This window comes from Falco cherrug, chromosome 2 (assembly GCF_023634085.1).
Source record: "Falco cherrug isolate bFalChe1 chromosome 2, bFalChe1.pri, whole genome shotgun sequence".
In the NCBI taxonomy this organism is placed as follows: Eukaryota; Metazoa; Chordata; class Aves; order Falconiformes; family Falconidae; genus Falco; species Falco cherrug.
In genome coordinates, this window is record NC_073698.1 from 118,070,880 (window position 1) to 118,082,736 (window position 11,857).

Genomic DNA, 11,857 nt, shown 5'->3' on the forward strand with positions numbered 1-11,857 from the left:
AAATAAGGCACAGGCAAGGTGCTAAAAGAAATGCAGTTATTTCCATTAATGGAGAAACTTACCCCTAAATGGGTGAAGGAACACCAAAAAAAAAAGATAAAACAGCAACCAATTCCCCAACACACAACTGTAAAGTAAAGATGATATAATTCGATCAGATGTTATTTAAAATACAATTAAATGTCTTATTTTCCACAAGTAATTATTGACTCTTCATTCTTCTCAGTCATAAATGACTGCTGCCTTCCTTTGGATTTTTTTCTTTTCTGTGTACATCAAAACCCTGACCCAACTTTTACCCTGTATCTTTGTTTTCATCTTCCAGGGAGATTAGCACATGCAAATCCCAGTACTTCTGTTCCATCTGGCCTGCACTTCCATGCACAGAAAGCAGGATGGGGAAGAGAATTCAGAGGCAGTTTGACCTGCCTGGCCAGCAGGGAGGCTCCCACCATATCTGTGTCGTATTCCACAGGAGGGCATCTCATGCACTCTTTGGTAACCACCAGCAGCTGAAATACCACCAGGTCCCCAGGCGCTCTGCTCCCAAGCTTCACCATCTTTCAGTACTGAGAAGTTTCTTCCTTACTGCCAGCCCAGGAAAACCCATTACATTTTGTCCTTTCCACTGAGGATGGGGAGAACAGAGTATCTTCTTGCTGCTGCCGTCTTTTACCTACCGACAAGCCACCGTGTCCCTGATTTCACTGGTCTATTCACCTCTTCCAGCCCTTCCCAATGTGCTCCAGTCACCGATCGCCTCGGGGATGCACAAAAAGCTGCCTTGCAGAGTGCTGCCCCACCTCTAAGATCCCGTGACCACAGTGGGGGGGGGTCCATACAAGAAGCCAGGATGCTGGCTCCAGCGGGCACATTGGGTTAGGGAGGCAGGACCACCAGTGCCTTGTCCTGCTGGGAGACAAGGTGTCCTGGCTGTGCACCCCACGTGAGCTGGGCAGTGCTGCAGCTCATGGCTTTGACCACCGAGGAGACTGCTGTTTGTCAGTGCCACAGATGACCATCATTCAGCAGCCCTGCCCATCAGTGATGGCCAAAGGCTGATGGACACAGCAGCAGTTGAGGAACAGCCTCGCAGGACTCCTTGGGGAGCCACAGCCCTGTGACTTATGCTCAGGTCAGCAAGAACTGAGATCTGAAAGCCTTTTGTGGAGATAAAATACCACCCATGAACTATCTGGCTTCGTCTGGCATTTGAGAAAGGCAAGCTGCTCCAGAGCTGGCGTGCTGTATAGAAAATGCCCACAGGAGCTTGGGGAGAAGGCTGGCTGTATTTCTGCAGGGACCCTGAATGGAAACCCCAAAAAGCATTAAAAAAAAGAAATAGTGATATAATCCCTCTGTGTATGGAAACGACTACAGTCTGAATTTACTATGAATGCTGCATCAGGCTGCAATAAGGCTTTTTTGCTAGTGACCACAGCCGAAGGCTTGCCCATGTGTCATCTTTGGCCATCAGCCTCATTACTGTTTCTGCAGGGTCTGTTTTCCTCCTCCCTGATACAGCTGTGTGTGACCTGCTTACGTTTTCTATATGATGAATAGGTAACTTTGGCTAACGAGAAGAAGGGTAATTAAAACTAACATGGGGCCAACCAGACAGAGATAAGTGAATGTTAAAGCATCTGACCAGGCCAGGTGCTTGAAGATATCACTGAAAAGGTCTTCAAGTAAAAAAAAAAAACACAAAACCAAAAAAACCCAAACAAAAACCAAAAACCAAACCCCAACAAATTACCACCTTGACAGGTTATTAAACGTTTAAAGCTTCTGGCAATAAGAGCTGCTAATAAAGAAACAGTGTAAACCAGAAGACAACAGCAGCAACAGTAATTATGCAGCAGAATGATTAAAAAGCATGCAGCTATAATGACTCTAATCTGTTTTATGAGCAGAAGTCAAAGATTCAGGATTCAGAAAAAAAAATCAATTAGGGAGCAAGGGAGATGGAAAAAAAAAAAATCTAAACTGAATTCCTACAATCAAGTGACAAATCAGTCATGAGTAATTGCAGGAATTGCTGCAGCTCACCATGTTTCGATGACACTGGCTACTCCACCACAGCCTGGAGAACAGCTCAGTTTCTCAGCATCCAAAGGGACTCCGCAGAGCAATCTGAGAAATTGTGCTCGACAAATTGTGCTGCTCAGCTGGAAGTATATCCAGCATGCCCAAAATTAAGAAGCTTGCTTTGGAACTTTCCTTATTTTCATAGCAACAGAGCTAATTTCAGTTCAGCGGCACCTAACAGCCTCCTTAACGCTTAATGACCTATGCATATTTTGTTTCATTTCCTCTTCCTGCTCTTCCTTTACTTTTTTCCTCTCCCAGATAAGAGGTTTCCAGTTGCTTCCCACAGCAATGCTAGCCAAGAAAAGGTCATTCTTGGACACCTGCCATGTCCCTCCTCTGCTGTGGAAGCCAGGGAGTTCAAGGGAAGAACAAGAAGAAGATGCGTGGGAAAACCTGGGGTGATTCCCAGCCCTTCCTCTCACAAAGGCCTGTTTCCTCACAACGGGACCAACCTGCTTGGATGTGATGATTCGCACGTTTCCGCATGTTCATGGCTGAGCAGGATCCCACCCCTCATCACCTCCTCACTCCTTCGCTGCTGAACTCAGACACCTTCTGGCTGTGGGTGGGGATCCTCCAGGGGGGTCCTTACCATGGAATCACTTAGGTTGGAAATGACCTTTGAGATCACCAAGTCCAACCATTAACCCAACACTGCCAAGCCCACCACTAAACTATGTCCCTGAGCACTGCATCTATGCATTTTTTAAACACCTCCAGGGATGGTGATGCCACCACCTTCCTGGGCAGCCTGTGCCAGTGCCTGACCACCCTTCCCATGAACAAATTGTTCCTGATAGCCAAAGTAAACCTCTGCTGGCAGGACTTGAGGCTGGTTCTTCTTGCCCTGCCACTACTTACCTGGGAGATGTCTACACCTCCTACACCCCCTCGCTACCACCCGCCGTCAGGCGGCTGTAGGGAGCGATCAGGTCCCCCCCGAGCCCCCTCCTCCCCATGCTGAGCACCCCCAGCTGTGTGCCCCAGCCCCTTCCCCAGCCCCCTGCCCGGCTCTGGACACGCTCCAGCCCCGCTACGTCCCTCTGGGCCTGAGGGGCCCGAAACTGAACCCAGGGCTCGAGGTGCGGCCCCACCAGCGCGGAGCACAGGGGCACGGGCACTGCCCTGGCCCTGCTGGCCACACCGTTTCGGATCCGAGCCAGGGTGCTGTTGGCCTCCTGGGCCACCTGGGCACACTGGGGGCTCATGTCCAGCCGGCTGCTGACCAGCACCCCCGGGCCCTTTCCATGGGGCAGCTTTGAGCCGCTCTGCCCCCAGCCCGCAGCGCTGTGGGGCTGCTGTGACCCACGGGCAGGACCCAGCACTTGGCCACGTTGAACCTCACACAACTGGCCTTGGTCCATCCGCCCAGCCTGCCCAGACCCCCCGCAGAGCCTCCTGCCCCCAGCACATCAATACATCAACACTCCCACCCAACATGGTGTTTGCAAGATCAAGTACAACCTTTAACCCAGGATTCAGGTCTGCCACTCATGGTGGACAACTTGTGTGCCTGGCTCTGAAAGGTCCCAGTGAAAAGTCAGCTTTTTCCCAGCCACCTCTTCCCAATCTTAGAAGTGATACTCACTGCTAGATAAGGGAAGACCTTCAGGCCATGCACCCCCAGATCCAGTGCAAGGTGGTCACTGAGCAGCACAAGCCCAGGCTCTCCCTGCCCTTGTCTTTGCCAGCCCACTCCCTTCCAGCTTCCTCCCCCCACGCCAAAGCCGTGCCCCCGTAGCTGCACTGATGCTCACAGCCACCCACCGCTCCGAAAACTGGCCCCAGAATGGTGGGTGTTTTCCCTGCGCTCTCACCTGATCCTGGACCTACTGGCAGGGAAGCTGCAGGAAAGAGACCCAAGGGCTGGTACTGGCATCAGCCTGGTCTTGGGTCACACTGAGTGTGCAAAGGAAAAAAACCACCCAAAACTTGCATTGAAAACTTTACACCAGATTAAACAGGCATGTATAATTCTGAAGGTAAAAATAAATTAGTCTGTTCCCCTATTTGTCTCTTCCTTGCTCATTGTAGTGAGATTATTTTAGATATTAAAAATCAAGCTCTTTCCAAAGCTTGTGTTTTTATTCCTATAGCTCTTTCTTCTACCCTTTTTTTTTGCAAAATTTTTTTTGAAACATAGAAAACAGAACGTGATGCTATCAGGTATCTGCCTTATAAAGACCAGAGAAAAAAACCCACCAGCTCCCACCCCATGAATATCGATATGTTTATATAAAAGAGATCTTTCACATGGGCTCTTTTTGGCATGGTGGTGGTGGAGACTTGGTCTGATGTGCGTTGTTTGCTGCAGCCCCCTCCAAGGTCTGTGTGTGCCAGGATGAAGTCCCTGCCCCTCCGCCTCATGCAGAAGATGCTGGAATGCTTCTGAGAGCAGGGGACTGGAGTGGACTAAGCACACCAGATGCAAGGACTAAGTATGAACAACAAATAGCAAGAATGTGGATCAGATCACATGAGAAACCTGTCTGTGTGTCAAAATAAAATATAATTTCCCATTTGCTGCTTTTCTATGTATTCCTCTTTTTATACATTAAAGGAATTTTTAATATTGTGATTGCATACCTCTATTTTCTGTAAAGCAAGTGTGATACCCTTAACTATCAAATATTTTGAAAGCGAATTTTCAAGACAAGGTTGGATATAATAAAACTCCAGTAAGGAATTACCTGTGCCAAAGCTGCTCTGCTTCTCAGCATTTCCCTGAAAAAAATAAGCATTGATCGTTCTCACCATACCACCCCTCTTAATTTGCTTACTGTTTAAATTTCGGAGTGAGATGCAATTAATTAATATGGTTTACACATGTTAAGCTTTTAGAGCTAGAATTTATTGACAGCCACTTGACATTAATTATTTGTATTATTGACATCTTTGCACCACTGAAAGCTCTCTGGAGAGGAGCTTGGGAACACGCCAGAGGTGGAGAGGCACAGGTGCCGAAGGCAGGTAGGGAGATGCTGCTGTTCCGCTCGTGCAGGCTGGGGAAGCAGGTGTTGCAACACGCGGAGCTTGGGGTGCCGTACTTACTGCTGTTGTTTTCATCGGCGAGCCTCAACATGGAAGAAAGGCAGCCTCAGTTGTTATAAATCCTCTCTTCAAAAGATTTAGGCATGGTGTGACTCTAGCTGGCTTTGGGATGTGACTGTGGCACATAAGACAGAGGGACACACACACATACAGACACACACACGTGTGACAGGGCGGCCCAGCCTACCCCTGCTAAGTGCTCACGGGCAGGTGAACTGAAAGTTAAACAAGTCCCTGAGGTTTCCAACAGAGAGGCATACAGACAAAAGCAGCAAATAAACAAGGTAAGTAATAAGCAGAAGATTAAACATCAGCAATGGTACTGGAGGGATGAAGCTCAGGTTGTAAGGGTGCTGGAGAAAGACCCAGAAATTGGATAAATCCAAGTGCCACGGCAGTGGGCAGCAGGCAGAGAAGCACAGGCTCAGTGATGGAAATGGGGCAGGCATCAGTCTGAGGGCAGGTGTGGGGGGTCCATGCAATCCCCCGGCGACACTGCCACCACCACAGCAGCCAGAAGGGCAGCCTTGGTGTAACCCAGGGGTCGGTGTAAGACCCACAGCTGTCTGTCTGACAGGGCACCCGCCCAAAACCTGATAGTGCTGGAAGGAAATTACCAACAACAAAGCTTCCTTAGGTGGACCATCAGCTGGATTGCACGGTGAGCATGGGACTACCAAGAGGCTCTGAGAGCAGGAGTCAGCCTGGAAAGAAATAAAATGGTATGAAAATTTGTGACTGTGGAGAGAGACTTTGGAGGAGGAGAGTGGCAGCAGAGTGCAATTCAGAAAGTCGTAGGCATTTGTAAATGTTAATGTCTCATATTGTGGTTTACACTGTTGATATTGGTCCTGAACATGTATTTCACTGATTGTTCTTTAATTACTTTTCATTTTTTTTTAAAAAAAGCATAAATCAGACTACTTGGATCCTGATTTGATTTAACCACAGAAAATGGACAGCTTTTTTCCCACGAGAGCAGGCAAACTAAGTGACACACATTACGTAGCCAGGAATGAAGTTATCGGAGTAACGAATTGCCTAGAGGCAGCATTTCCCACTCACCTGTGGGTGTTGAAGTCGGGGTGAGCACCCAGCCAATGCTCACACGCTGCTGGGAGGTAGCAAGCCGAAGGAAGGTGGGATGGACACGTGCTTTTCCCTTTGCCTAGTGCAGGCAGTGAGCCAAAGATAGGATTAAAACATTTCTACTCTGGGAAAACTTCTCCCCCTGATTACACGAGCAATAATGAGGAATTCAGCTTTTTCCTCTCCACGCGTGTTATATCATGCAGTAGTTTTTAGGGAGTTGTAAGGCGAGGAAATGTAGCACCACCACAGGGTCAGGTGCTTTGCAGCCAAGGCACGTGCCGGGGTCAGCAGCAGTGGCGGCAGGTACCGTGGCTCCCCAGCACAGAAGAGGTCCCACCGCTGTGTTTGGTACCGATGGCTTCTCCTGTGAGTCTACAGCAGAAAACAGGAAGCAAATGCAGCTCAAAGAGCTGTTTAATGAAGAAATGCTTAACAATGGAACATATTGATGATGATGAGAGCAGATTTAAAAGCTTCAAGCTTTAACAGCTGCCCATGATCATTTATCAGTTACACTCCAAGAAACACAGCAGCAGTGCCTTTGCCTCCTTCCCACCAGATGACTCTCGCTTTGTTGGGGTTTTTCTTTATCACTGTTAGATCGCAGCTCCCTCCTCCTCCTCTTGTTTTGCTTTAAGCACATGATACAGCTCCCAGAGGCTGGCTGTTACCCTTCATACCCCAAACCCAGCCTAAAAAAGTCCCCTCTAAGATGGAAATGCACGTTTGTCTCTGGTGGCCTCGCTCCATTTTGCAGTGTGTTTCGATTACCAGAGCATCCAACTGGGGCAGTAAGTTAGAGAAAGATGTTGTTCCCATGGTAACCCATTTCCTCTACCCACTCATTAGATTAACACATTTCAGATCAAAGGTAGACATGAAAACATCTCAGAAATGATAGTCCAAGGCATTACTTAAATATAAGCTAAACCCACCGTACCATCTCAAAAAGCACGACTTAATATCAAAGCATACATCTATAGCTGTGATGCTCATTATGCCGTCTTGCCTGAAAATTATCAAAAACATCTTGGATAGTTCATTTTGTCGCTAGTTCACAGACAATTGCTTAAGTACTAAAACAAATAGGAACTCCCCACTATCAGATCAGAGCTGCAACCCAGTAGAGAAGTTCACCGTCTCTATGATCAGTGCTTTCCGTGACACTCAACATTCGGGTAACCTTTGCAAATGTGCTGCAGAAAAAGCCTGATTCACACTCCCAGTAGCAGCAAATCACTTATCAGCTTCATCTTCCCCAAATTCAATTTTGTTACATTTTTAGTACTTCAGCATGAGTTGACTTAATGGAAGTTCAAGCCCAAGGAACAAATTCATGCACCAGCACCGTGTGTCCAGACAATACAAAAAGCCTTCGGGCTTCTGCTCTATCATCGTGCAGAAACTCTGCTGTGCACAGGAAAGTGCAAGAGAAACCCTGAAAACCACGCAGACGCCTTGCCGCTGCTTTCCAATAACACCTCCTGGTAAAACACGCAGGACATGGGGGCAAGGGACAAAAAATGTTTCCTGGCTTTTGTCACGCTTTCCCTGGAACTCTAGCTAAGTGTTTCATTTTTCTCAGGTGCATCTCCCCAGATGGAAAAGAAGCCATTTCTTTTGATTCCCTTTCTCACCATTCATCTCTCCAAAAGGATTTTATGGCTCTCAGAGGGCCTTACCACATGTACATATGCATACATGTATATACCACTGTACACATATATGCAAATACCTTCAACGTATGCTGCTTGTGAAGACTGCAGTTGGTGTAGTGGGTCATGAACATGCCTCTAAATGCTGCTGCCATGTAAGCAGTAAGAGCGAGCTTGCCAAAAACCCTGCTCCCCGCCCTTTGCCAAGATCCGCATAAAGCCTATTTACACCTAACAACATAATTCAGGGTCTGACTCTCGCTGGCATTTTCATGTCAGTGTCCCCTGTTCGCTTGTATCTCAGAAACAGGATTCTCCTGATGACAGCCTGCAATTTCACCAGTCTGTTAGAGTCACCAGGAATTGAACTTTGTTCTTTTCATTTTTCCTCTACACCTTCCCTTGTCAGAAATCTTGTTCATCAGCTGTGCAGCCTTGGTGCGCCAGCTTGCCCCACCAACATCTCGCCTATTTTTCCTTCGATACAGCTCCTCACAAAAGTGCAATTTGCAGGTGGTGAAAAATAATTCTCATCTCAGAAAATTGCCCTAGAGTTCTGGCAAAAAAAAAAAAAAAAAAAAATAATCATACAAAAGGTGTGATGTACATTAAGAGCTTAGAAGAGCTGATGCAGTTTGTAATTTCTGACAGCAAAATCAACACAACCCATTGTCTAGTGAGGCAGGGAAAAACGTGATGGGTGTCCAAGTTAAAGTCTCATGTTGTCAGATGTGGTAACACGCTTTTCTAAAAGCTTCACAGTATTGGCTCATTTTAATTTTTCCTTCATTTTCTTTTGGCTCATTGGCTCTCTGACTGCCCTGCCCTTACCTGGTTTACTCCTACACAGAAAGGTATCCCTGGATTCTTACAAAATAACTCACTTAGACTCTACAGTGCCAGGTGAGGCACGACTTTGCTTTTTTACCAGGGACTCTCTGCTGTTTTCTGTTACTTGGGGAGGCAGAAATTTGGTCCTAGTTTCCATGTAAACTGCAGGTGAAAGGGACTTTAGCTGCTTTGCTGTGCTCTAACCTTAGGCTAGAGCTCTAAAATATGTATGATTTTGGTCACTGGAAAAACGGTAGCCTTTTCCCTGGCATTTATGCTCTCTATACTTTGTGCCTCATTAGAAACACAAGAGGAACACGGGCACTCCAACACGATGGAAATGCCAGCCAGCAGCCAGTACGTTTGGAGCCTTAAAACACACATGGTAAAGTTGTAACTGAATATCAAGAACAGTTTTCCTCTCAGCTTCTATTATTTTCTGTGCTTACAGTATTCAGGACAAAATCTCACTTTTAAATCAATGAAAAGAAGTTGAATTACAAAACTGGGCATGAATTTCATAAATTACTGCTACTTAATAGCTATAGCCTACTGTGGTTCTTCACAAGAAAACCCATCTCAGCCACGTCAGTAGCCAGGGAATAATCATTCTGCAAGACTCATCTCCTTGCTTCTTTTTATTAGCAGGAGATAACTGGCTAAGCTGCTGCTCCATTTCTACTGGGAAAAGCTATGTCCCTTGCTCTCCCAAGGCAGGTGGGCAGCCCCCGGTCCGTGTGGCCACGGGGGGAGCAAAGGGGCATTTCCAGCCCTGAACTGAGTGCTGTCCCCTGGGGCACAGCAGCACCGGGGGTGGGGGGGGTGGGGAACAGGGGGGCCTGCCTTCCATCATCAGGCACCAAGGTAACAGGCTGGTTTTTCTCTCAACTCCGATGTGTTGTTTTCCTCATTTTAAACATCTGAAAACAAAAGGAAGAAAGATGAGTGTCGTGCCTAGAAGTCTGCAAGCACTTGCGTTTGTGTGAGCTACATCTCTTACCTCTTTTCATGAAAGGAGATGGCCACTAATTAGCAGACAGGCAGCGCACTGGGAATAATTTTGCATTTCTCTGTGTTTTGGCATTTCAGAAGCTTCTGCTCAGTTCAGTTCCCACAAACAGCAGATGAACATCCTTTCAAGTCTACCTCTGGACCAGGCTCGGTGTCATTCATGCCTGTGAATAAGTGGCGCTTTCTACTTTGCAGGTAGAAAGTAACATACTACACAGGCTTTCAAGGTTAACAGAGCTCTTCTGGGACCCTGAGATTTTACCACAGCAGGTTAAACTCCTCTGCTACACAGCGTGGTACAGGCTAAGGAGGATAACCTTCTAGGTGGTCCTAAGATAACCTAGGGTGGTCATTTCTCAATGATGCTTGTGGGGTGAGCTGGCACACCAGCCCCACAAGACCTCCATCTTTCTCACAACTCCGTATCATTATCAGTACAAACTCCAGCCACCTTCTCCTTTTAAATCTCTCTTGCCCCTTACCAGCCTCATCTCCCGCAGCACAAACACCTTTCTATCCAGGGGAACAAATAATTTTACAGCTGGCAGGGAGGAACAGTGCGGCATGGAGCAGGCTACGCCGCCTACCCAGGGTGGGTGCACATGCATGTGCAAAAAGCTTGTTTCAGGTTTTATATATATTTAAAAAAACTAAATAACTTGCATCACTGATTAGCACTTACTAGAGCTTTACTTCAAAGTGCTCTCAGTCCTGTCACAAGCCACTCATTTGTATTCTACACTTAACTACATGTAGTTCCTAAGCAATAACCACCATATGGGTTGGTGGGTTTTTTGGGTGCAGTTTTTTGGGTTTTTTTAAGTAGACATTACCACAGCTGCTCCCAATAGTTAAACTTGTCTGATTAAAATGTCACACTCTGGTACGTGATGTTCGTGTTCACCCCCTGGGATCCATCCACAAAGCCAATCAATACACTGTGCAGAACACAGATTACAAGAGGTGCCACCCAGCCACCTTTGTGCACGCAGTTGCTCTCTCGCTGGCAGCTTTCCCAGCAGCACTGCAGACAGCAGACGCAGCACAACGCAGAGCAAAAGTAGTTTATTGGCAGAGATGCACCCTGTCACACAAATTGCAGACAGCTGCCCTAACACATCCTGACAAGGAAGATCTGATTGGGCTTGACATCTATGTGATACGCAACTCTCTGACTTGCATGAAGGTCCTAGGGGAGTCCAGCGGAGACCTGTTCCCCAGGAGAGATGCGGGTTAACGTGCCAGGAGTTAGCCAGCACTCCTGCTCCCTCGTTAATAGAAACAGCAGCAACCTGACTTAAAGAGGAGGGCACAAAGTGACCTTCACCGCCTGGCAGTCAGCAATCTTACATCCAGCAACAAGCACAACACAAGACCTTCAAAGCCTCAGGATGGTTTTTAAAGAGAGCTGGAAGGTAATAGCTGCCTCCTCCGCGATATCTCAATTCAGCCTGCCACTTTGGCTCTTACATGCTCCCTCACTAAACCTCCTGCGGCAACCGCTCCAGCTGCTCGATGCGATGCCTGGGGGCTGCGTCAACCGCACAGCAAGGGCCCCCAGGGCACACACACGGCGTGAAGTATCGCCACCCGACAGAGCACACAGCAGTGCCCCCTGAACGCACGTGTGTCCGCTCCCCAGCTGAACGCATTGGCTTCCCTGAGGCCAAGCAAACTGTTCGTCCCTTGAGATGGCAGCCAAGTCCAAGGCGAGGGAGCCACCCCACAGAGCAAACAGAAAGATGCCGGTGACTCCAGCAAGGCGAGGATTGTAGCAGAGCAGGTGGCACTTGTAGGAGTAAACGCCTGGCTGATGCGGCTTGCCAGCGCGCTGAGCTGCTCACCGAGCATCTTTGTGAAAGAGTGAAGCCATCCTGGAAGAACATGCTCCCACTGAACTTTCAGACAGCGATTCACTTTGCTGAAACTGAAAGGCTTTATAAAGGAAGTAACTGATTTTTTTCAATGCAAAGCCTGAAAAAGGTACCTAACTAATAACCACATTTGGAGCTTTTAAATACTTACTCTGAGGCATACGACTGTTACTGCAAAAGTTTATGCATCACATTCTAAAGTCTAGGGTCCAAGAAAAAAGGCTAACTGTATTTTCTAAGTCAAGCAAGCTG